Source organism: Myotis yumanensis, unplaced genomic scaffold, assembly GCF_028538775.1.
Source record: "Myotis yumanensis isolate MYYU_CA2020_CCGP unplaced genomic scaffold, mMyoYum1.0.hap1 SCAF_17, whole genome shotgun sequence".
Lineage (NCBI taxonomy): Eukaryota > Metazoa > Chordata > Mammalia > Chiroptera > Vespertilionidae > Myotis > Myotis yumanensis.
Genome location: NW_027223768.1, coordinates 38,747,288 through 38,771,985, shown reverse-complemented (window position 1 = coordinate 38,771,985; position 24,698 = coordinate 38,747,288). Strand labels below are relative to the sequence as shown.

At 47.8% G+C, this 24,698-nt stretch overlaps 1 protein-coding gene across 3 annotated transcripts in view; it reads left to right on the top strand.

Moving 5' to 3' along the window:
• Positions 1-24,698, top strand: part of LOC138995442 (uncharacterized) — an 82,714-nt gene that overhangs the window by 50,078 nt on the left and 7,938 nt on the right. The window contains exon 1 of one of the 3 annotated variants that reach the window (XM_070395885.1): positions 22,254-22,431. The exons of the other annotated variants lie outside the window; for them this stretch is intronic. The gene's annotated coding sequence lies outside the window, so the exon portion shown is untranslated. Of the gene's footprint in view, positions 1-22,253; positions 22,432-24,698 lie in introns of those variants that run through there. 3 annotated transcript variants of the gene reach the window in all.

Here is a 24,698-nt window from a genome sequence, read left to right as displayed (position 1 = left end):
GTTCATTTGACCACGCACTGAACACTGGGATTTTCTTACTCTTTGTTAATTTGAACAAGTCCACAAATATTTACCAAGTGTTTACCATGCGTTAGGGCTTCGTAAAAAATGTAGTTTACTTATTACCTTGATTACTAGTTAGAATGAATGTTTTCATAAGTTCAAGTGATTTTTTTTTCCTATTACTCAAAGCCCTGTGTAAGGAAGTGTTAAATGTTAAATTTCAGCTCAGGTATTTATGTCTTTCCTATTGCTTGGCATGAGCTCTTTATAGACTAAGAATATGAACTTTCAGTCATATTTGCCGAGATCCTATTTGTTGGAAATTTTTATTTCCATTAGATTGTTGGCCTTTTAGTTTTATAATTTGTTTTACAGAATTTCACATTTTTATGTAATCACATATCTTGAATTATTTATTTTTATCCTTTGATTTAAAAAAATTTATTGATTGATTTTAAGAGAGATGAGAAACATCTATCTGTTATTCCACCGTCTCTGCACTCATTGGTTGCTTCCTGTACGTGCCCTGACTGGGGATCAAACCCACAACCTTGGTGGGGACAAGGCTCTAACCAACTGAGCTACCAGGCCTGGAAGTTAGCCTTTGATTTTATTCTAAGAATATTTTTTCTCTCCACAAGGTCAGGTAAATATTCATTTATATTTTCTTCTAGAGGTTTTTTTTTTAACTGATTCATTTTTATATTTATCTCTGTAACCTCTCTGGAATTTTTTTAATTATATGATGTGAGACGAGGATCTTACATTTTTTCCAAATAGTAGAATAATTATTCCAATATTATTTCTTGAGCGATCTTTTTGTGCCCTATTTACCTGTGACATCACCTTGACTAAATTCTTACGTATCCTGAGATGTGTTCCTGGCCCACATCCCAGTGCCTTTAACGGCACCTGTGTGCACACTGTGTGCGTGTGTGTTTCACTGTTGCTTCCGGGTGGGTGTCCACTTGGCTGTTCCTGATTGGGTCTGTACAGGAGATAGATTCTGGCTGGGTTTTGGAATTCCCATGTTTTTGTTCCTGCAGTGTATTACTCCTTTACGATTGTAAGTTTCCGTAGCATGCTCCTTCTCATGGCCAATTTGTCAGGAATGCAGTGTAAGCTTATCTCCTAAAAGTACCAAACAAGAGAAAAAGGGCCAGGGCCAGGGCCAGGCCTCGCATACATGTGAGCGGTGAACTCTGGTGCCCATTCATAAGCACTTCAGGCGACAGAGGCTGTAGCATTTGTCACCTCGGAGGCGGGAGGCGTTCTGGCCGTAATAGTATCCACTGGCATCAAAAGAGCAAATCTCTGCGAGAGGCTCCCGGAAGAGCTGTTACATGATGCATAGCCCCTAACCTTCTGTTATCTGCTCACCCCAACCCGACCTGCGCTCGCTGCGGACTTATTTCATTTACCAGGTGTGAAAATTGGATTTCGCCACAGAGGCGGGGAGTTCCTACCTATCAGGTCTGCTCTTCAGGGAAGCGGAGACGGGGCTGGGATTTGTTAAGAGATTTGCTATGCAGGCAACATATAATTAGAGCTGTGTTTCTTTAGCGCGGATTTCAATCTTTGTCATTTTAGGAGTGCTGTTTTCCGTCTTCGTTTCTCTGTCTGACAGCCTTCGTTCCCGTGTAGGTGGCACACGTCCCACCGAGGGCCTGAATATTTTATATGGCACCATTCTGCCAAGAGCAGAAACTCAGGGCTGTGAAAAGAGCACAGTTTAGGGGGACGTTGGGGACTGCCTGTCGCTTGGACCCGATGTTAGTCGCACATGGATACTAGGGATGGAGGGGAGATGAGGAAGTCATTTTCGTGTGGACTGACCACTACCTGGTCCTGGCTCCGGGTGGATGGAGATGTTAGGGTCACTCTGAGATGCTCTAATGAGGGAATTCTTGAAAACCCAGAGTTGGAGACTCTATAGAGACCGCCTCAAAGTTAGTCTCTGGTTAACCAAGTCTGCTCTTTGAAACCGACACTTTGTTTGCCAGCGAGGCGAAGGAGGTGGCTGGATTTATTACTGTTTCGCGTTCCTCGCACACTTTGTTCTCGCTGAGCGCCTGCAGCTTATGTGTGTATGTACCTGGGGTGCTGTGCGCAGCACTCCCAGGCGTAAGAGGGTGACAAGTTGTATATCCCGCTTTTCCAATGAGGAAACGGGAGGTCCCGAGAAGAGAAGGGACTTGCTGGGTTTGGGATTCCGAGCTCCACCACCTTGTTAGGGGATCCTCCACAAAACGGTGAGCAAGGCCCTGACCAGTGTGGCTCAGTGGCTAGAGCGTCGGCCTGCGGACTGAAGGGTCCCAGGTTCGATTCTGGTCAAGGGCATGTACCTTGGTTGCGGGCACATCCCCAGTAGGGGGTGTGCAGGAGGCGGCTGATCGATGTTTCTAACTCTCTGTCCCTCTCCCTTCTTCTCTGTAAAATATATTTTTTTAAAAAAACCCAAAACGGTGAGCAGGGCTAGCGCCTCCTCTGTTGCTGCCCCCAATCCCGGCGCGCCACCTGCACCTCATCCTACTACAGTGAGCCCTGTAGATCCTTCCTCCACGGCCTTACACTGTGTCCCCTCCCTCCCCTTCCCCCCACACTACCTAATCCCGACTCCCTGCCTGGCCCGCTGTCAGTCCTTGCCTGGGTCCCCCCCTTTGCCTGAAGTCTGCCTTGGGGTAAGTCTTCCTTACGCGGGGCTTTGGGCAATGCCTCTCCCTGGGCCATTCTCAGGAGCGCCCCCTGCCTTTGGAGTTAAGTGCAAATTCTCTCTTACCCGGCACTCAGGGCCCCATTCCTTTTCCGCCTTCTCTCCTTCTAAGCCAGTCCCAGCCTGATGGTGCATCAGGTCACCGGGGGGAACTTGCTACACAGGTGCCTGGCCCCAGAGGTACCTGCGAGGGTCCCGCCCCCCCAGGTGCCCAGTCCAGCGAGCTTTTCACGGAGCCTCGCGCTCTCAGCTCCAGCGCCTGGCGGCGCTGTTCCTTGAGCCTCAAAACCCTCCCCTCCCCGCTCATCGCCACCTGTTGAAATGTCTCTCATGCTTTCAGTCCCAGCCCAAATGTCTCCTCCTCCAGGCAGCCTTTCCGGATTGTGCCGTAGGGCTAGGGCCCAACTCCCGAGCCTTGAATGCAAGGTCCGCTCCCCGCGCAGCCCCGTGCGCTGTACAGCCCTGGTCTTATCTCCTGCCTGGCTCCTCCCATCCCTAAGCTCCACTGAAATGCAGGCTCCGAGCGGCCGACACACACCTCTGCCAGGAATGCGGGCCCTCCCCTCCCCCTCGCCCTCCCCTCCCCCACCCCCTCTCCTTCAAAAACTTACCCTACGAGGCTCAGCTCGTATGTCACTTCCTCCGCGCCACATTCATCACCGCCCGGCCTTTCTAGACTCTTCCCCTCCCCCGCGGGCACCGAGTCTGCCTCCGCAGGCTTCCCGGCCCTTCGTGCCTAATGGGAGCCTAAGGGCTGTAGCTTCCTTCGCGGTTTGCCCGGTTAACGTAGCCCGCGGCCGTGAACTTGGCTCAGGCCGTGTTCTCAGGGCCTGGCACGGAGTCCGGAGTCAGCCCTGAAATGCACGGCCTTTGCTCCCGCACTTCTCCCGCACTTTTCTCTTCCCGTCTTTTCTGCCCTTTTTCTTCCTTTCTTTCCTTTTTTTTTTTTTTTTATTCCTCCTACTAGATCGCAAGCACCCTGGAGGGGAGAGATCTGGGAGGCTTTGGCTCGCTCTCCCCCAGCCTAGTCCCTCACCCGTGGCGGGAGCTCAATCAATGTTTGTTTAATTCAATTGTAGGGTGTTGTGCTCAGCGAGCTGCTAAACAACCCCATTTAAGGGGTTACTAATAACACTCGGAGACGTTCTTCTGTTTGGTGGGCATTTGCATTTTAACGAGATTCTTAAAAACCCCAAGGAAACGTGCTCCAATGGTGGGGTGCAGGGTTGTAGGGAGCCCGTCTGGGCCGCGCTGGATGGGAACCGGAGGAAGTTCTTTTTCAAGCAGCCAGCCCTTCACTTGGTGTGACAGGACCCCCTCGGGCAGCCTGGTGAAGCCGAAGGACAGAATAATAATTTTAAATCCATGAAATAAAATAAATAGTGTTACAAAAACAGTTGCCATGAAATAGGATCGAAATATTAAAAGCACCGGGTTTGTGATCTAGCAATGCGTGTACTTCTTTCGTTAGAGCATTAGTTCAAAGGTCCACTGGCAGACCTATTAACTACTATAATTCTGCCGTGGTGATGAGTATAAGCGATACTTGGGGCGTCTGCCACACACCGTGAGGTGACATGAAAATATCTGGGAGTCTATTGAAAAGTCATGGACTGCTGTCAGCTACTGCCTTCGTTCATACGTGAAGGAAACGACAATCCTCAGTTAGAAATGGGTGGAATAAAGCTGTGTATTTATTTCATCGGCATTCTGGCCTTAGAGTCCATCCTGGACTTGGGCTGGAGAGACCCTGCTTAGCTGACACCCCTCCCCCACGAGATGTGGGTGGCTGGTGGCCTGCAAGCCCTTGTGGGCCCCCTCCGGCGTCCTTTTCTGTCCTCCGCTGCCTCTGTCTCGGGCTCCTGGATTCTTTCTTTTACCCTTTATTTTCACAACCGTGGGCAGTAGGCTAAATGTGCCGCATTTCACCAGAAATGTGAAAAAAAAAAAAAAAAAGGAGAAACAAAAAGGGTTGCCAGGCCCTGGGGGTGGGAAGGGATCTCTAGTCCCCAGGCCGGGGGCCTCCCCCAGGTCCTCAGCCTGGGCGCGGGTGGGGCTGCAGCGGGTACCTGAGAGTCTGCTGGCTCCTTCTGGGTTCAGAATCAACGCTGGGGTCAAAGGGCCTGATGCCAGGCGGGTCCAGCAGGATACCCATCCCTGGCGGTTGGGGACGAGGGGAAGTACCGCTGCCTGGAAACTCCGCAGGCCCTGATGTGGGTGTTACTTCTCATTTGGGTGAAAGTGTTTGCGCAGTTCTCTCTCTCGCCTCAAAATACAGGGAACAGAGTCGATCCGTTCCCCGTTGTCCTTGTGTATTTTAGTCCCTTAGAGGCAACTGCCCCCCAGGTAGATGTCCCCCACTGTTACCAGCTGCGGGGCACACACCTCTGCTCTCAGCGGGTGTGCGCTTGGTGAACACACAAGTAAATATTGGCCGGGCTTGCTGTTACCAGGGCGAACCTCACAGCGCTGAGCCCAGGCACACCACCCTGCTGCCCCTCGATGCAGGGTCACCAGAGGCGTGACTTTGACCTCTCCTTTCTCTTGCATGCCTCTCCCTTGGTGAGCTCATTCACTTCTGCTGCTTCCGCTGTCACCCCTGCCCTCCAGCCTGCCCTGGCACCCGGACCCCATCTCCAGTGTCAGATTGTCACGCTACAACTTAACGTAGCAAACCAGCGTCACCATTCTAAACAACAGCTCTATTGAGATGTAATGTATATCCCACTAATTCACCCATTTTCAGTGTACGATTCAATGATTTCTTTTTTTTGTAAATTCACAAACATCATCAACACGCAGTGGTAGAACATTTGCTACCCCCAGAAGACCCCAATACTCATTGGCAGTCCGTTCCTGTTCCCATCTCCACTAATCTGCTTTCTGTCTCTTTAGATCTCCTTCTTCCGGACTTTCCTGTAAATGAAATTATACAATATATAGCCTTTTGTAGCTGGCTTTGTTTTGGGGTGTTTTTCTTCACTTAGCATAGTAATTCTGAGGTGCATCCATGTGATAGCGTGTAACAGTACGTCATCCCTTCTTATTGATGGATATATCCCATTGGACGGATGGCCCACATTTTATTTATCCATTCGTCAGTTGGTGGACATTGGATTGTGCCTACTTTTTGGCTATTAGGAGTAACGCTGCTGTGACTGCCCACCTATAAGTCCGTGTGGACATATGTTTTTATTTCTCTTAGGAGTGGAACTGCTGGGTTGTAGAGTCAACTTGTGTTCAACTTTTTAAGAAACGACTGTTTTTGAAGGTGGCTGCACCATCTTACATTTCCACCAGCAACAGATGAAAGTTTGTTTCTTCCCATTCTCACAACACGTGCTATTGTCTGGCCTTTTAAAAAAAATTTATATTTGTTTCAGGTGTACAGTATAAGGGTTGGGCAGTTATATAATTTCCGAAGTGATCCCCCTGACCATTCTAGTCCCAACGGGCACCATACGTAGTTATTACCATCCCACTGACCACACCCCCTATCTGTCCTGTACATCATTGGCCTTTTTTATGACCTTCCTTCCTGGCTGGTGTGTGGGAAAACCAGCCCCATTTCTGACCACAGTGTCCCCCTTTCACCAATTTTATGGCTGGAAACCAAACCTCGGCTATTCTTCCTTCCTCTTCTGTTTACATACTGCCCATGAGCATGCAGCCTTCTGCACCCAGCACCTGGGTCTGCCACCTCTTTGATCCCCCACCCTCCCCACCGGGTCTCCTTTATCTCACACTTATGTCTGCTGCCTCCCAGCTGCTCTCCCTTCTGCTTGTAGTTCTCTCTTCAAATCTCCCTTCCTTAAGCTGCAGATTAATGGTCAGAATAATAACATGGAAAGGACATGCATGAGTGTGAGATCAGGGGTGGGTGCTCTAGTCCAGGAGTCACACTCATGCTCACATGACCTTGAATTAGTTCCTTAATCTATCCGAGCCCAGCCTCCTTCATTGAGTTACCTAGCCTCCCTGAGCCAGTTTCCTCGTGTGCGAGGTAAGGATGATAATAGAGCCTATGTTACAGAGGTGTTATAAGCTGGCCATAAAATCCATGTACAGTCCTTAGCACAGTGCCAGGCATAGCGGGGAGACACAATCAGCGCTGGCTCATCTTGTTCTTTCAATGATTATCATGACGACTACGGTTCTTCATGATGATGGAGGTGTCTTCCGGACGTGTCACATGGTTTTCATAAGGATCAGACGTGACTGAGAATATGAAAATGCTTTGGTGACTACCATGCAAATCGCAGTGGGGTTATTTTTAGTTTTTCTGTCGTCAAAGGGAGGGCCAGGGCAGGATAGCAGCAAGAACACAGTCATTGCCACCAGCATCGCATTCCAACCTGGACTGTGCTATTAACAGTTGTGGGGCTTAGCAAGGCATTTAGCCTCTGCATCTTGGTTTCCTCATTTGCAAAATGGGTATAATTATAAGTCACATTCAGGTGATACTGTAAGGAAGGTGCCTGCTTCATAAGTGGTGTTTAGTAAACTGTGGCTTTTGTTGTTGTTGTTTAAACTCCTTCCCGTATGTTTCTATTCTGCATAACAATTTCCCACCTTCTTTAACCACTGGTGCCCCCCACTGCGTGCCACCCCACACTGCTGAGAGGCGGTCCTGTGGGCGGTGAGGGCCTCCCCTCAGGTTGACCGGGTTTTCATCTAAACTATGAGCTGCATGACTTCAGCACAATTACTTACCACTAGAAACATCTGGCCCCTCAACTGTAAACTAGCAATAACAGTTTATTCCTTGTGAGTTATTATGTGTATTAAATGAGACAATATTAATGTAGAACTTAGAATAGTGCCTGGCACATGCACCTAATAAAGACTCAGTAAACAGCAGCTGTCATTACGATTGTTTGTAATCACCTTTACTATTATTTTCTGTCCACACATATGCTGTTATCCTTTCACTAGAGGCCCGGTGCACAAATTTTGTGCACTGCGGGGGGGTGGGGGGGGGGCGTGTCCCACAGCCCAGTCTGCACCCTCTCACAGTCTGGGAGCCCTTGGGGGATGTGCCATCAGTCGGACATCCTTGGCACTGCCCCCCACTGCTGCTGTACTCACCAGCCGTGAGCCCAGCTTCTGGCTGAGCAGCACTCCTCCTGTGGAAGCACACTGACCACCAGGGGGCAGCTCCTGTGCTGAGCATCTGCCCCCTGGTGGTCAGTGCCCATCATAGCGACCCGTCATTCCACGGTTTGGTCGATTTGCATATTAGCCTCTTATTATATAGGATTCTCTGGCCGGGCACCTTGCCTCTTCTTCCTGGGACATCTTCTCCTCCTGAAACTGCCCTAATCCTAATTCTATTCTTCAAGGCCCAGTTCAACTTCTGATCCTTCAAATTATCGCTTGCTACTCCAAAAAAGCTAATTGCTTTTGTTCTTTTCCAGGAAATGTAGTTTGTGTCATGCTATCATGTCTGTAATACAGTTTAGGAGTTAACTGTTATTAAACTTGTTTCTCCCCTCAACTGGACTGTAAGATTTCTGACAAGAAATGTTTCTTCAGCTGCTTCTCTTTAAAAAAAAAAACTATGTTCTTATTGATTTTCGAGAGAGAGGAAGGGGGAGAGAAACCTCAATCATCACCAATCGGCTGCCCCCTGCACGCCCCCTCCTGTGGATCGAGCCTGCAACATGGGCTTGTGCCCCGACCCAGAATCAAACCAGCAACCTCTTGGTGCATGGGATGATGCCCAACCAACCTTAGCACACTGGCCAGGGCTATTCCTTCAGCTTCTAATGAGATTCTCACTCTACTTCATTCACCTCTAGACACATAGTAGGTGCTTATCAATTTTTTATTGATAAATAATAACTAGGAAAGTAAATGTCATTATGAACATTTAAAACCAGGGGTTTCTTGATCACCTGTTAGTTTCCTTTATTAATATAAGTGAAGACTAGTCCTGAGCACAATTATTTGTTCTGAAACACAGCACGAGTGGAAAAGGGGGCCGTGGGCAGAGTCCCCAGATCAAGGTCAACACTGTGTGTTAACTTAGTAAAAGCTTGTCTTTACTGACACAAATGACCTTTTTTCCTTTTCCTCGTCACTTCTTGGCATCTCTCTTCAAACTCACCCCTTCCTCCAACCCCAGGGGAGCTATTACCCCTAGAAAGTTTTCTGAGTATTTCCTTCGAGCTTGAGTTTCTGGGAAGGTTCTCCAAGCTTCAGAATTAGCCTTTTCTTTCTTCCCCACAAGAGTCCCTCAGTACAGTGAGCAGCGTAGGGAGGATAGAAGTCTGGCCAGATAAATTATTAAAATGAAACAGGGCTAGCCCTTTATTGTGTTACCCTTCCCAAGGGCTTGGAGAATGTACCTCTTAAATCCAAGGGTATGAATTTGTAATAGCAGAACTTAAAGGAGCGCGTTAGGAGAGCTGAAGAGATACCAGTGAGTGAGATTTGGTGTGAAAATAAGTGAAGTATTGAGGAGATGATCTTTTGAGTGCCCCTAAGATCTCCCCTAAGCCCAATTGCACTGTCGATAATGCAGAGACACCACATATAATAATAACCAACATTTATCGGGCACTCACCATGCGCCTGGCACTATTCCTGCAGTCACTCATTCATTCCTCACACTACCCTGTGAGGAAAATATTATCTTTTCTCCACTTTACGGAAGAAAGGACTGAACCCTGGAGAGGTTGAGTCATTTTCCCAAGGTCACACAGCCCGCTAATGGCAGAGCTGGGACTCAAAGCCGGGCAGTGTGATTGACAGCCCCTCCACCCAGAAAAGGCTGTTAAATCCCAAGTCTTCCCTTGTAAGCATTCTGGGAAAATAGAAAAGCCAACTTCATGAGAAAAACCATCATCATCATCATTATTACCATTATCATCACAGTAAATGAGGTGTGATCCCAATGTGTGTAGGACATCGCATAAACTACTGAGAAGATAGACAGGTATCTGACCCCACTACCTGTCTTCTGGATGAACCTGACCCCTAACCCCTTCAGGTTGCCTCTAATACCACCACTTCCATGAAGCAGTTTCTGCTCACCTCACCCAACCCCCAAATAATGGATCTCCTCTGGTTGCCTTTTACTCTTAGCCTCTGCTACTTATTTATTACTTTCTATCTCGTGTGTGGTTATTTATATACATTGTCACATACGTAGCTTTTGTACCTTGCCAGTCCTTTGCCTGGCCGACTCCTGAGGATTCTTTAAGATGGCACTCAGGTCTTCTTGCATTTCCCAACTCTCCTGTCTGGATCAGATACCTCTCCTCTGAGTGTCCAATCTCCTGGTGTTTATCCATAGCGTAGCACATCTTATAACTGATTATAACTGTTTATCTGTCAGCATCCCTAAGTAGATAGATCCCACATCCGACAGCGGGAACATGTCTTATGCTCATTGGAATCTTCGGTACTTTGCACAATACCTGGCACAAATAGGGCACTTACTGAACTCTTTTTTTTTTTTTAATCCTCAACTGAGGAGAGACAAAGACAGAGAGACAGAGAGACAGAGAGACAGAGAGAGAGGCAACGATGTGAGAGGAAAACATCGATCAGTTGCTTCCTATACATGCCCTGACTGGGGATTGAAGCTGCAACCTAGGTTTGTGCCTGATGGGGAATAGAACCTGAAACGTTTTGGTGTATGGGAGGACTCTCCAACCAACGAGCCACCCGACCAGGGCTGAATTCTTTTTTTGAATGAATGAATCAATGAATCATCCATATAAGTCTGATCACATTTTGAGGACAAAATTGAGTATCTGATTCATTTTTTTATACTCCCCAAATGCTCTGTACATAGTAGTTGCTCAATAAATATACCAATGACTAAATGACTGTAGAATACAAAGAGGTGTAAAGTCCTGCTCTCAAGGTATAGTAGAAGACTGGGAGCTATAATAAAAGGTAGATGATATTAAAAGTTTGCATATGTTCTAAAATTAGTAGATGTAAGCATCCACTACTAAAATGAATATGAAAAAAAATAACTTTTTTTCTTTTGGTTCAAGTCGCTTATTTAGTAAAATACAGTCCAATATTCAACCCCAGGTCCAGGTGACTCTATATCGTTCCTGTTATAAAACATTGTTGAGATCTTAGGGTAGAGGGGCCCTAGTTGGGCCCAGAAGACCCAGTGGGGCTTAAATGATTATAGAGCAGTGGTTCTCAACCTTCCTAATGCTGCGACCCTTTAATATAGTTCCTCATGTTGTGGTGACCCCCAATTTCATTGTTACACATTGAACATAATTAAAGCATAGTGATTAATCACAAAAACAATATGTAATTATATATGTGTTTTCCAATGGTCTTAGGCGACCCCTGTGAAAGGGTCGTTTGACCCCCAAAGGGGTCGCGACCCACAGGTTGAGAGCCGCTGTTATAGAATAATTGGCACTGCATGAACTATAGATAGGCAAACAGGTCTTTACGGAAGATCTCTCTGGAAAGAGCATGGAGAATTGACTGATGAGGGGAGAGACTGGAGACAGGAATGTCTATTTGGAGGCTATTACAAGAGTCTCAACTTGGGAGCAGGAAATAAGAAATTGATTTTAGGATGAATTCACGGGCACTGGTGAGAAGATACATAGACAGATGGAGACTTGGAGTCAGGATTACTCCAAAGTTTGGAGCCTAAGTGAAGGCCAACGAATTTAGAGGCAAGACTTCATTGGAAGTCGCTGATTCTGTTTTGTGACATGTGAAGTTGACTCCTAGGTGGCAAGGTGAGTAGATAGAAATTCAGAATTTAAGCTGAAGAGAGGCCTGAGCTGGACCTGTGGATGTGTTGGTCATCTGCAGACAGGTGATGACTAAGGTTAATGAGAGAGAGATCCTAGGGGGAATTGGAGAGAGAGAAAAAAAAGAACCAAGGACTTTAAGGAAATAAAAGTTACAAGACAAAAGGAAGGATTTAAGTCAATAAAGAAGATAGACCTCTAAGTAGCGATCTGAAGGAAATTAAGTCACTATCTCAAAGAGATACAGTATCTGCATTCCCATGTAATAGCCAAAATTCAGGTGATGGAACTTCAAGTGAACTTTAGTACTTTTCAGTTCATAACAGCATCCTATATAATAAAAGGCTAATATGCAAATTGTCCCCACTGGTGGGAGTTCGACCAACTGGAAGTTAGATGTGCGCTGACCACCAGGGGGCAGCGTGGAACATGGCAGGTGGCAGTGTAGGCACTGCTGCCCGATGGGCCCGGATGACAGCGGGACTGTGGTAGGATGGTGGAGCAGGTGAGCAGGCGGCACCAGGCCAAGGCAGGTGCAAGTGGGAGCCCCAATTGCCCTGCCAGTCGCCCCACAGATAGCAACTGGTGGTGGTGGCAGAGGGTGGGGCCGGCGAGCAGGCAATGCCAGGCCAACGTGGGTGCAAGCAGGAGCCCTGATCACCCCACCAGTTGCCGGCCAGGCCTAGAGACCCTACCTGTGCACAAATTCGAGCCTCTAGTCTCTATATATAAAAGGCTAATATGCTAAGTGTCCGACCATCTGACCAGTCACTATGACATGCACTGACCACCAGGGGCAGACGCTCAACACTGGAGCTGCCATGACATATCCTGGCCATTTACAGAGAAACGGCACCGCGGACCTGGCACCCACAAAGCAACACTCGGCTTCCCCCAAGTGGGACACAGGCCCCCACCACCACCCGGGAGTGACACCCCACCAAATCACAGCCAATGAGACCCCATGGCACAAAATGCGGCCCACAGCCCAGCCCAGCCCGGAAATGGTGGCTGTGGGTGCTAGGTAATGACGTCACGTAGCAACGCCTGGCTTCCTCTGCCTAGCAACTAGCCTCCTTGCAGTTTCTTCAGCCCAGGAACATGACTTGCTTTATAGCCAGGTGCAAACATTTTACATTTTAACCAAATGTCTGTGAAGCGTTTTCCCGTGCCTCATTTCATTTGATCCTCACAGAAGTCCTGGAGTAGGTAGATAGGAGACTCGGTGGAATCCTATTTTCTTTTCATTAACCAGAAAACAGAGACTTAAAAAGCTTAGAAACTTGACCCTAATTTTCTTTCAATGTGCATGAATCCATGCACCAGGCCACTAGTCATTTATAATAGCCAAGACAGGTAACCTAAGTGTCCATAAACAGATGAATGGGTAAAGAAAATGTGGGGCGTCCATGGTAGCATATTATCCAGCCATACAAAAAAGAAGGAAATCCTATCACTTGCAATAACATGAATGAAACTTGAGGGCATTATGCTAAGTGAAATAAGTCAGACATAGAAAGACAAATTCTATGTGATCTTACTTACATGTAAAAATATTTTTTTTAAATGTATTTTATTGATTTTTTACAGAGAGGAAGGGAGAGAGATAGAGAGAGAGAGAAACATCGATCAGCTGCCTCCTGCACATCTCCTACTGGGGATGTGCCCGCAACCCAGGTACATGCCCTTGACCGGAATCGAACCTGGGACCTTTCAGTCCGCAGGCCGACGCTCTATCCACTGAGCCAAACCGGTTTCGGCGTAAAAATATTTTTTTAAAAAACACAGAAACAGAGAACAGATTGGTGGTTATCAGGAGCAGGGGATACAGGGTGGGGAAAAATGGGTGAAGGTGTCCAAAAAGTACAAACTTCCACTTATAAGATGCATAGCTCCGGGGATATAAGATTCAGTGTGGTGACTGTAGTCAACAATAGTGTATTATATATTTAAAAGTTGCTAAGAGAGTAGATTTTAAAAGTTCCCATCACACACACACACACACACACAAATATCTGTGAGGTAATGAATGTTAATTAAACGGGGGTAATCATTTCACAATGTATACGTATATCAAATTATATTACTTACCTTAAATTTATACAATGTCATATATCAATTATCTACACTAATAAAAGAGAAACATGGTAATTGGCATACGACCGCTACCCTTTTCATTGGCTAATCAGTGAGTATATGCAAATTAACTGTCAGCCAAGATGGCGGCCGGCAGCCAGGCAGCTGGAAGCGAGCATGAGGCTTGCTTGCTGCAGTGAAGGAGGACTCCAACGTTCCCCTCCTGCGCTGCTGGCCTCTGAGCTACAACTCTAAGGAACTATGTACTATGTTGCAAATAAGAAGATAAACAAAACTCCAGAAACCAGCGGACTGAAACCCAGCCGGACTGAAACATTGTATCCATGTTTTCAGCAGCGAGGCCTCAGAGCTAAAGCTGGCCCAGAATAAAAAAAAAAAGAAGAAGAAAACAAGGAGCGGTTGGGAGCTTCAGTCACTCGCCACCCGGAAAACAGCCCTCAGCCCCTCACCCAGACTGGCCAGGCACCCCAGTGGGGACCCCCACCCTGATCCAGGACACCCTTCAGGGTAAACCAGCCTGCCCCCACCCATGCACCAGGCCTCTATTCTATATAGTAAAAGGGTAATATGCCTCCTGGCACCGGGATCAGCGGACGGAGCAGCGAGACTCCCGGCACTGGGATCAGTGTGACAGGGGGCAGCGCCCAAACCCCCTGATCGCCCTGCGGCTCTGTGTGTGACAGGGGAAGGCACCCCAACCCCCTGATCAGCCCTGCTCTGTGTGTGACAGGGGGTGGTGCCGCAACCTCCCCATTGACCCTGCCTTGAGTGTGATAGGGGGTGGTGCCCCAACCCCCCAATCAGCCCTACCCTGAGCGTGACTGAGGGTGGCATCTCAACCTCCCGATCTGCCCTGCTCTGTGCATGACAGGGGGTGGCACCCCAACTCCCCAATCTGCCCTGCTCTGAGCCAGACCAGGGGCTGCACTTAGGGATTGGGCCTGCCCTCTGCCACCTGGCAACAGGCCTAAGCCAGCAGGTCGTTATCTCCCGAGGGGTCCCAGACTGCAAGAGGGCACAGGCCGGGCTGAGGGACTCCCCCTTCCCCCCCGAGTGCACAAATTTTTGTGCACCGGGCCTCTAGTATATCAATAAAATTGGTGGGAGGAAGAAGACAAAATCAGAATATCATTCTATCTTGGAATTCAAACTATAAGAGGTTCAGAAAGAAAAGGATATTGGATGGATTTGCGATTAGGTTTTGGGCATGTTGGAGAGAGAAGGGTTGGGTTATTACAGAGTAGGAAAATGAATTGCAGTGGCAGAGAATGTAGGTTACCCTCTGGATAGATTGGGAATAAAAGGAAAGGGGAAAAAAGAACATGGGCGTAAGAAAGATTTTACTGAAGATACTAAAGCAAAGGGCAAGTAAATGGAAGAGAAATAGCTGAGCAAAACGCTTCAGAGGTGACATGAGATGGTAAGGTTGGTCTTCCAATGTGGATGTAGTGGACAAAATTTGGAGTAAATGCTGTGGGAAATGATGTAGGAGGCAATGAGAATACATAGAAGGACTGCCAAGTAAAAAGTACTAAAGTTCAATTGAAGTTTCATCACCTGAATTTTGGTTGGGGTCCATTTTCTTGGTTCCATGTTTCCCCCCCCCCCCCCCCCCCCCTTAGTCATGTCTGGGAACCCAGGAGTGAAAACAAAGGACTGTGGGTTACACTCAGCATTAGGAATTCCCATTGCTGGAATGATGGGTGGTCTAGGATTCCAAAAAGGCAGTGTGGCCAGTAAGAGCAAACTGGATGCAAGCAAGACACGGAGGTGAGATCGAAGCTGCTGTGGTTGGGTAGCAATCTCAGGGAAGCTGGGGAGAGGTTGATTGTGGGAAGAAGAGTCAACAGCGAAGGCAGAACCCAGGAAAAGTAAAATAGGTATATCTATCTGAAGGGCAAAACTCTTAGAAAAATGTCTAGGAGAAGAAAACAAAATGAAGTAGCAGAAGTACACAGAATTATTGTTAGGAAAAGGGTGAAGAATAAGAAATTAAATAGTGAATTAGTGGAAATTAAGAGGGAAACGGACATGGGACTCTAAGGACAGATGTGAAGAACTGGCATGAAGATCAAGAAATTGGGGGACGCCAAAACCGGTTTGGCTCAGTGGATAGAGCGTCGGCCTCCAGACTGAAGGGTCCCAGGTTCGATTCCGGTCAAGGGCATGTACCTTGGTTCTGGGCACATCCCCAGTAGGAGATGTGCAGGAGGCAGCTGATCGATGTTTCTCTCTCATCGATGTTTCTAACTCTCTATCACTCTCCCCTCCTCTCTGTAAAAAATCAATAAAATATATTTTAAAAAAAGAAAGAAAGAAATTGGGGGAGAAATGATGAGAGCTCATGGAATACCCAGGTAGTTTCTCCTTAAGTTGTGATGGACTGTGGTTAAATTGGAAAACTGGGGGTGGGATCGGCATTTATATCTCAGTCATGTAGGGCTGAGAAAATTGCAGACTTAATGTCGCATAAGTTGATTTTTAGAAAACAGACAATGAAAGTAGGAAGCACAACCGTGTAGGTTTGAGTGAGAAAATAAAGGGGAGAGATTGGCGGTACCTTCGTAAGGGATCTCTCAGAACTTTCAGCTGTGGTGTCACCAATTCCCAAGCTGTGGGAAGCAGATTCGTGGGGACACAGAACAAGACCCAAGCCCACGTCACAGTGACAGTGGTCCTGGCGGAGCTGCCGGAAGAAAGGAGGCGGGAATATTGACTTCCTCCTTCCAGAAGAGACACTTCGCCCTACATTTTCCCAGCAGGAATAAAGCTCTGGGACTCCCCATTCACTTAAATGGATTGGTGAGAGCGAGGCTAGGGAGTCTTGTTTCTCCTGTACGGGCAACCTAAAAAAGAAAGCACTTCCTGCTTTATCACAGCACCGGGCATTAGCACTATGCGAGTCCAGGGACTTTCCCATTTCGACCCTTCATTTTCAGTCATAAATACCTCTCTTGATATATTCCTTTGGGGTGGAAATTCAGCAGGTTTGGTTTGGACAATGAGCTAGATGAGTTGGTAAGAAACAGTATAAGCAGCTGGAAACTGGGGCCAAACTGGGGGGTTTGAGCAAGGCAAGAATTTGTTAGGGCCTCTTATAACCCTCACACCAGCTGGCTCAGTGGGCTCAACCTTTCTGAGTTTTAATTTCATCTTTCCTAAGGTAGAACTTCATGCTCTCTTACAACAAAAATATTGTTAGGAATAAGCAATCCTTGGAAGTTAGAACTGTGCTGTAGAATGTTGGATTTAAATTCTAATCCCTAAAAATGGCTGTAATCTTGACAAGTCATTAAACTTCTGTCTTAGAATTCTTTTTAAAAAAAATATATATTTTATTGATTTTTTACAGAGAGGGAGGGAGAGGGATAGAGAGTTAGAAACTTTGATGGGAGAGAATCATCAATTAGCTGCCTCCTACACACCTCCTAGTGGGGATGTGCCCACAACCAAGGTACATGCCCTTGACCGGAATCGAACCTGGGACCTTTCAGTCCGCAGGCCGACACTCTATCCACTAAGTCAAACCGGTTAGGGCAGTCTTAGAATTCTTATCTGTAAATTGAAGGGGATTCCTTCTAACCCTAAAACTTAGGTACACTATAGGTGTATCAAGAGCTAAGGGAACAAAAGCATTTTGAAAGTGGACTTTACAGGTGAGAAAGACTGGAGGCAAACTTAAATAACAGAGGCTGTGATTAGCTGAAGAACTAAGAAGCTATTCATATATCATCCATGTTTGATGAGTGCTTATCATCATGCGAGGCAAATTTCAGAAAGCAAAAATATAAAACTGCCGGGCCAGAGTGGCTCAGTGGTTGAGCATCAACCCATGAACCAGAAGGTCACAGTTCGATTCCCAGTCTGGACACAAGCTGGGTTGCAGGCTCGATCCCCAGTAGGGGGCATGCAGGAGGCAGCCGATCAATTATTCTCTCTCATCATTGATGTTTCTATCTCTCCCTCTCCTTTCATCTCTCCAAAATCAATGAAAACATTTAAAAAAAACCACAAACACTCAGGTCTCTTTATTGTTAAAAGCCTTCATTTTTAAAAATTGATTAAGGTATTACAAATGTGTCCTTATCTCCCCATTACCCCCCCCCCCACCCCCCGCTCATGCCCTCACCCCCCCTGGTGTCTGTGTCCATTGGTTAGGCTTATATGCATGCATACAAGTCCTTTGCTTGATCTCTCCCCCTTACCCCCACCCTCCCCTACCTTCCCTTTGAGGTTTGAGCATCTGATCGATGCTTCTCTGTCTCTGGATCTGTTTTTGTTCATCCGTTTATGTTGTTCATTATATTCCACAAATGAGTGAGATCATGTGGCATTTATCTTTCTCTGACTGGCTTATTTCGCTTAGCATAATGCTCTCCAGCTCCATCCATGCTATTGCAAATGGCAGGAGTTCCTTCTTTTTTTCAGCAGCGTAGTATTCCATTGTGTAGATGTACCACAGTTTTTTAATCCACTCATCTGCTGATGAGCACTTCGGCTGTTTCCAAATCTTAGCTGTGGTAAATTGTGCTGCTATGAACATAGGGGTGCACATATCCTTTCTGATTGGTGTTTCTAGTTTCCTGGGATATATTCCTAGAAGTGGGGTCACTGAGTCAAATGGGAGTTCAATTTTTAGTTTTTTGAGGAAACTCCATACTGTTCTCCACAGTGGCTGCACCAGTCTGCATTCCCACCAGCAGTGCATGAGGGTTCCTTTTTCTCCGAATCCTCTCCAGCACTTTCATTTGTTGATTTGTTGATGATAGCCATTCTGACAGGTGTGAGATGGTACCGCATTGTCCTTTTGATTTGCATCTCTTGGATGATTAGTGACTTTGAGCATGTTTTCATCTCTCTTGGCCTTCCTTGTGTCCTCTGTCAAAAAGTATCTATTAAGGTCCATTTCCCATTTTTTGATTGGATTGTTTATCTTCCTTTTGTTAAGTTGTATGAGTTCCCTATAAATGTTGGAGATTAAACCCTTATTGGTGATAACATTGGCAAATATGTTCTCCCATGCAGTGGGCTTTCTTGTTGTTTTGTTGATGGTTTCTTTTGCTGTGCAGAAGCTTTTTATTTTGATGTAGTCCCATTTGTTTCTTTTCTCTTTAATTTCCATTGCCCTCGGTGCTGTGTCGGTGAAGATATTGCTTTGGCATATGTTTGAGATTTTGCTGCTGTGGATTCCTCTAAGATTTGTATGGTTTCCCATATTACATTTAAGTCAATTATCCATTTTGAGTTTATTTTTGTGTATGGTGTAAGTTGGTGGTCTAGTTTCATTTTTTTTGCATGTATCTGTCCAATTTTCTCGACACCATTTATTGAAGAGACTGTCTTGACTCCATTGTATGCTCTTGACTCCTTTGTCGAATATTAATTGAGCATAGTGGTTTGGGTCGATTTCTGGGTTCTCTATTCTATTCCATTGATCCATATGTCTGTTCTTGTGCCAGTAGCAGGCAGTTTTGAGAACAGTGGCTTTGAAATACAGGTTGATATCTGGTATTGAGATCCCTCCTACTTTGTTCTTCTTTCTCAGGATTGCTGCAACTATTCGGGGTCTTTTTTAAATCCCAGACGAATTTTTGGAGGGTTCATTCTAAGTCTGTGAAATATGCCATTGGTATTTTAATGAGGATTGCATTGAATCTGTAGATTGCTTTGGGTAGTATGGGCATTTTAATGATGTTGATTCTACCAATCCATGAACATGGTATGTTCTTCCATCTGTTTATGTCTTCCTCTATATCTTTTTTCAGTGTCCTGTAGTTTTCTGAGTACAGGTCTTTTACTTCCTTAGTTAAGTTTATTCCTAAGTATGTTAATTTTTTTGGTGCAATGGTAAATGGGATTGGTTTTTTAATCTCTCTTTCTGTAACTTCATTTTTTTTTAAATCCTCACCTGAGAACATGCTTAGAGAGAGGTAGGGAGAGAGACAGAAAGAGAAACATCAACAGGTATGATCCCCTTGCCTGGGGATCAAACCCATGACCAGGTTTGTGCCCTGACTGGGAATCCTATAGCAACCTTTTGGTGCAAGGGAGGATGCTCAACTGAGCCACTCCGGCCTGGCAAAAGCCTTCATTTTAAAAAACAGTTTTATCATTTGGATTAAAAATGATTTATCTTAGAATTTCTAGAGTAGCAGAAACATTTTGAAGCTTTTTCTTTACAGGATTCTTTAAAAAATGATTTCCTCATTTTCCATTAGTATTTTTGTATGTACATACAGTATGCTTGATCCTTATACAGCAAAATAGAATTCTTTCTCAAATGTAAATGTAAGGAAATTGGAAAATTCAAAGGACAAACATTTTAGCAAAATCGATAAATATTTGATAAAATAATTCATATTTTAGAACACACTTCAATTTCAGGAACAATGTAGCTAAATTATCATTACTGTGGAGATCTTAATCATTAGATTCCATGACTTTAGCATGCTTGATATTATTGCCTTTTTTACCATAGTGCTTCACATTTAATATTCATTTACATTTTTCTTCTGGCTCAGAACATAATTTTGAACTTTGACACATATATAGTGGAGTGAGGGTGTAATGCCTAATAAAATGGTTAGGATGTTTTGCATGGGTATTATTGTTATAATGAGCTCGTTTTTTGAGTTTTTAGAGTAAAGGTGATCTGGTCTGAAACACCCAGCCCAGAGCTTATTTTAGCAGTGTTATTTTCTTACAGGCACGGTCTATGAATCCCTTCTCTCCACCTACATTAGCAATCCCAAGGTTTCGTGGCTTTAGTTGTCTTTTCATATCCTGACTTTTTCCTTCCACCTCCTTTTACAGAGGTTTCTTACCTGTGTTACACTAAAAGTTTTACTGCCAAAAATTAACCCCCCCCAAAAAAGCATTATTATTTTAATTACTTCCCATTAGGAATCCTTCAGCTGATCTTAGGCTTATATTGTTTACACCTACTACTGTGTTTTTGTCTGCATTTATGTTCTCAGTCATAATGGAAGACAGAGAAAATCTTGCTATGAAAAAAGTTTTTCAGAAGATCTAAGCTGGGGAGACATTTCATAGATACTTATTTGACCAGTTAAGAGTTTTAAAAATGGTCTCCAAAGCTTTTTATCATGTAGGGCTCTCCCGTATCAGCCTTTACAGCCAGTACCATTGGTTAAAAGATTGCTCCGAGGAAGACTTCCTATTTTATACGCAGGGAAATTGACACAGAAATAAGTAGCCTGGTTAAAACCATGGTGACAGAAGCAAAACCAGAAGGAAATTTATCTCCTTCCCTTGGCCACGTTGCCTCCATCCATCTTCGGGGAGAACAGGCAAGTACATTGTAAGACAGGCAGCCTTCACTCCGCTGATTCCAAAAGCCAGTGCACAGAGTAGCAGAAACACCTTCCAGGAGACTCTCCCAATACGGAGGGGCATCGGCAGTGTCGGGGGAGGGCTGTGGGCAGGGGGTCTGTAATAACCGTGGGTCACAGAGATAAAACAGTAGCCAGACTGCGCTTTATGCACCATGATGCTGTCATTTTTCCTGCTGAGAAAAAGTGCAATCGAATGGGTTACCTTCTCGCTTCACAGGGGGCAGTGCGGGGATGCCCGGGCTCTGAGCTCCCCCAAACAGAGGCCTTCCGACAAACCTGGGGAGCGATGCTGCCATTAAAAGGCGGTGATGCCGCGATTGGAGGGTTTGGGCAGAAGGTCCCCTATGTGCACTCGCTAGCGATGCGTGAGCGAGGCTGGGCTGGGCGGGGTATGGGAGACCCCGCAGGAGCCACCTGCAGGACCCGGGCGGGAACCTGCTTGAAGGGGGTGGGGCGAGTGCACCCCCATGAGGGGCCTGCTCCCCAGGAGGGGAGAAAGCCAGCACAGCAAAGGCAGTGCCCAGGTTGAGGGGTGACGAGGAGGGACCAGAGCGGGGACGGGGAAGGGTGACATTGCCTCCTGGAGGTGCGAGGGGGCAGCCTTCAGAGGACAGCAGGCGGCAGAGACCCCTTTCAGTTTCTTCCAATTCGTTTCTGTCAAAGATGGCCAAATTCCACGCTGCCCTTCCCCCTCCCGCCTTCCCAGTCCCCTAGGTTTGCTCTCGGTGCTGCGGGCGGCGGGCGGGGGTTCCGGGTGAGTGTGTGCGAGGGAGGAAGGTGCGGGGAAGAAGGGGCCCCCTCCCTGGCCGCACTCCCACCCCGCCGGCCCTGGGGGAGGTTCTTTTAGTTAAGAAAGGGCTCTGCCGCTTTAAGGCGGGGAGTAGGCGTCACCGCTGGCTGTTGACTTACTGGGGAGGGAATCCGAGGGCGTGGCCATGCAAAGCAGGAGGTGGTGCCCGCGGTGGGCGGTCCCAGAGTAAAATATTGGAGGAGGGGCGGAGCCACGTGGTGGGCGGGGCGAGGGGCGGGGCCTCTCCGGGAAGGCAGGGGAGGGGAAGAGGAGCGGTCGGGTTGGTACCATCGCGCGCGCCGGGAGGGGACGAGTGACATTCCCTTAGATGGGGGCGGGCCCTTCCCGGCGGCTCGGCCGGGCTGGGGCGGGGAGGGGCGGGGAGGGGCGGCCCCTTCCCTCGCCGGCGGGACGTCGCGGCCGCGGGGAGGGGCCCGGCTCCGCTCGCGTCCGCGGCGGGGCGGGCGGCGCATTTCGTGGCGCGGAGCGGCCGGGGGAGGGCCGAGGGGAGGGAAGGGGCGGGCCCGGGAGGGGAGCCGGAAAGGGGGAGGCGCCGGCGGACAATGGAGCCTATGTGTGTCTGCGGGAGTGGGACGGCGCCGCCGCCGCCGGGGGGAGACGCTGCGCCGCCGCTGGCCCCGGCCCCGGCCCCCCGGGGCTGAGAGCCGCCCGGGCCGCAGCCCCCGCCCTGCCCGCGCCGCTCCCCTCCCCCACGCCCGCTCGGGGGTAAGTGGCACCTCGGGGGGAGGGGGGTGGGAAGGACCGAGCCGGGGGTGGGGGGGGTCGGGGAGCCGGTCCGCGTCCGCGTGTTTTGAGCCGGTTTGGGGGCAGGGGCAGCCACGGCCGCGGAAAGCCGCGGGCGGGGGAGGGGAGGGAGGGAGGAGGCGGGGGGCGAGGCTGCAGTTGAGTGAGTTGAGTCTGGAGAAATCTGGGTGGGGAGCTGGGGGCGTCCCTGCCCTGAGCTCGCCGCGCGGCTGGGGGAGACGGAGGCTTCTTGGTTTTGAGGTTTGTCCCGAGCGGTGCTGGGGGAGGCTGAGTGGGATGGGACGGTCCTGGGGTCCCGGGACGAAGGGGCGGGAGGGGGAGACGGAGAACTCACCCGGGAATTCGGGCCGAGCCCGGCTGGGTCTGTAAGCCCCGAGGGTGCGCCGAGCGGGCCGGGGACTTTGCAGGCGGGTGACTTGTTGAAGGCGGGGAAAGTGAAAGCCCGGAGGACCCAGGACGGGGGGCTCCAGCAGGTGGGGTGACGGCCGGGTCCGGGAGTCGCTGTGGGGGTCGTGGACACACCAGTGGTTTCCGAAGCGGAGCCCCAGTCGCTGACCTTTGAAAGTTGCAGAGACGATTGAGATGTCACTGGGTGGTGGTGGGGAGCCGGGTGAAATGGAGATTCCCTTGGGAAAACCACAGCCGGTTGTGATGTTCAGAGGGGAGAGCCCGAGGCCTGCGATGGTGCTGCTGGGGGCCTGCGGGAAGGCTCCCCGTCCTGGAGGAGGCCTGGTCTGTGCTGGAGAGAGGTGGCTTCGGGGCTCAACGGTAGCCCATGTGGGGACTGAGAAGCCACTGGACGAGGTAGAGCAGTGGACAGCTGTCTCTTGGTGGGGAGACTCTTAGGTGGGATTAGGCGTTGGTTCAGGCCAAGGTGGGTAGATCCCTGCCAGTGACTGTAGTGGGAGAGTGATTGTGTAAAGAGTTACATCTGATCAATGGCATGTGGTCGAGTATTTTAACATTTGACATATTCAAGAACGAAGTGTCCATTCTTGGGCCAGAGAGGTAGACGCCTGCATTGTGATGAACCAGATTTAGCTGGTGGGAAGGATAAGTAGTGAAATAATTGAGAGATGCGGTGGGTGGGGGAAGAGATTGGTGGGTAAGATTCACGTTCGGGTTAAGAACCTTTGATAGTCCTGTTGATTTTTTTGACTGGATGCTATAAATTTGGGAAGTTTTGGCAAGACATTAATGTTAGCGTAAATAATGTTATGGTCCTACGTGTACATTTAAGAAAGACCTCCTTTCTAACTAGTGAAACAGACCCACGCTGTTAAAGACAGAGGTGGCTTAGTAAAAAGAGCGAACACCTAGATGGCATAAGGATGCTTCGAGGAATGAGAATTCTATGTTAGCTGGTGGTGTGGATCAGAAGGGAAAATGTAACACAAAGCCGAAGCAGTTGGCATTGCATCCATAGCATTAGGACCTGGGATCTAATGGTGTTGAGCCATTGGAATGTTACTTTGGTAACAGTTCTGAATGTAAGATGATAATAGTTCCATACGATATGGTAGGGGGATAAGAAGGTGATTGACTCTAAGATGAAGGAACAGTCTCCATACTGCTCTCTTCATATAAGGCAGTGATGGCGAACCTTTTGAGCTCGGCGTGTCAGCATTTTGAAAAACCCTAACTTAACTCTGGTGCCGTGTCACATATAGAAATTTTTTGATATTTGCAACCATAGTAAAGCAAAGACTTATATTTTTGATATTTATTTTATATATTTAAATGCCACTTAACAAAGAAAAATCAACCAAAAAAATGAGTGTCATAGGTTCGCCATCACTGGCAATTTGTGTGTAATTTGGATTTTGAGCTAAGGGTTCCTGACCTGGATTCTGAGATGACTAGCACACGTGAAAAGGTACTTCTGTGCACTGGAATTTCTTCTGTGGGCTCTTTCCCCCCGGTCTTCAGGAGTTGCAGATTCTCTCTGGCTTGTGGGGGGGGAAGTACAGAGGTCTCACAAGCATCATCATCAGCCTCGTACTTGGTCGCGGTGACTTGGGACAGTGGTTGTAGTAATCAGGAGGCTGGCTCTCCCATTGGCTTCTGTGTGACTTGGAACAAATCTCATTTACTCTCCGGTTTTCCCATTGATGTTGTAGTGAGACCCCTGCCCAGACCACTCATAACGCATTGCGGTGCTTAACAAGTTGGTGCTCTCTGCAGGGTGCTTTGAGCACTTCTGAGAGTGAGAGATTCTGTGTTATACA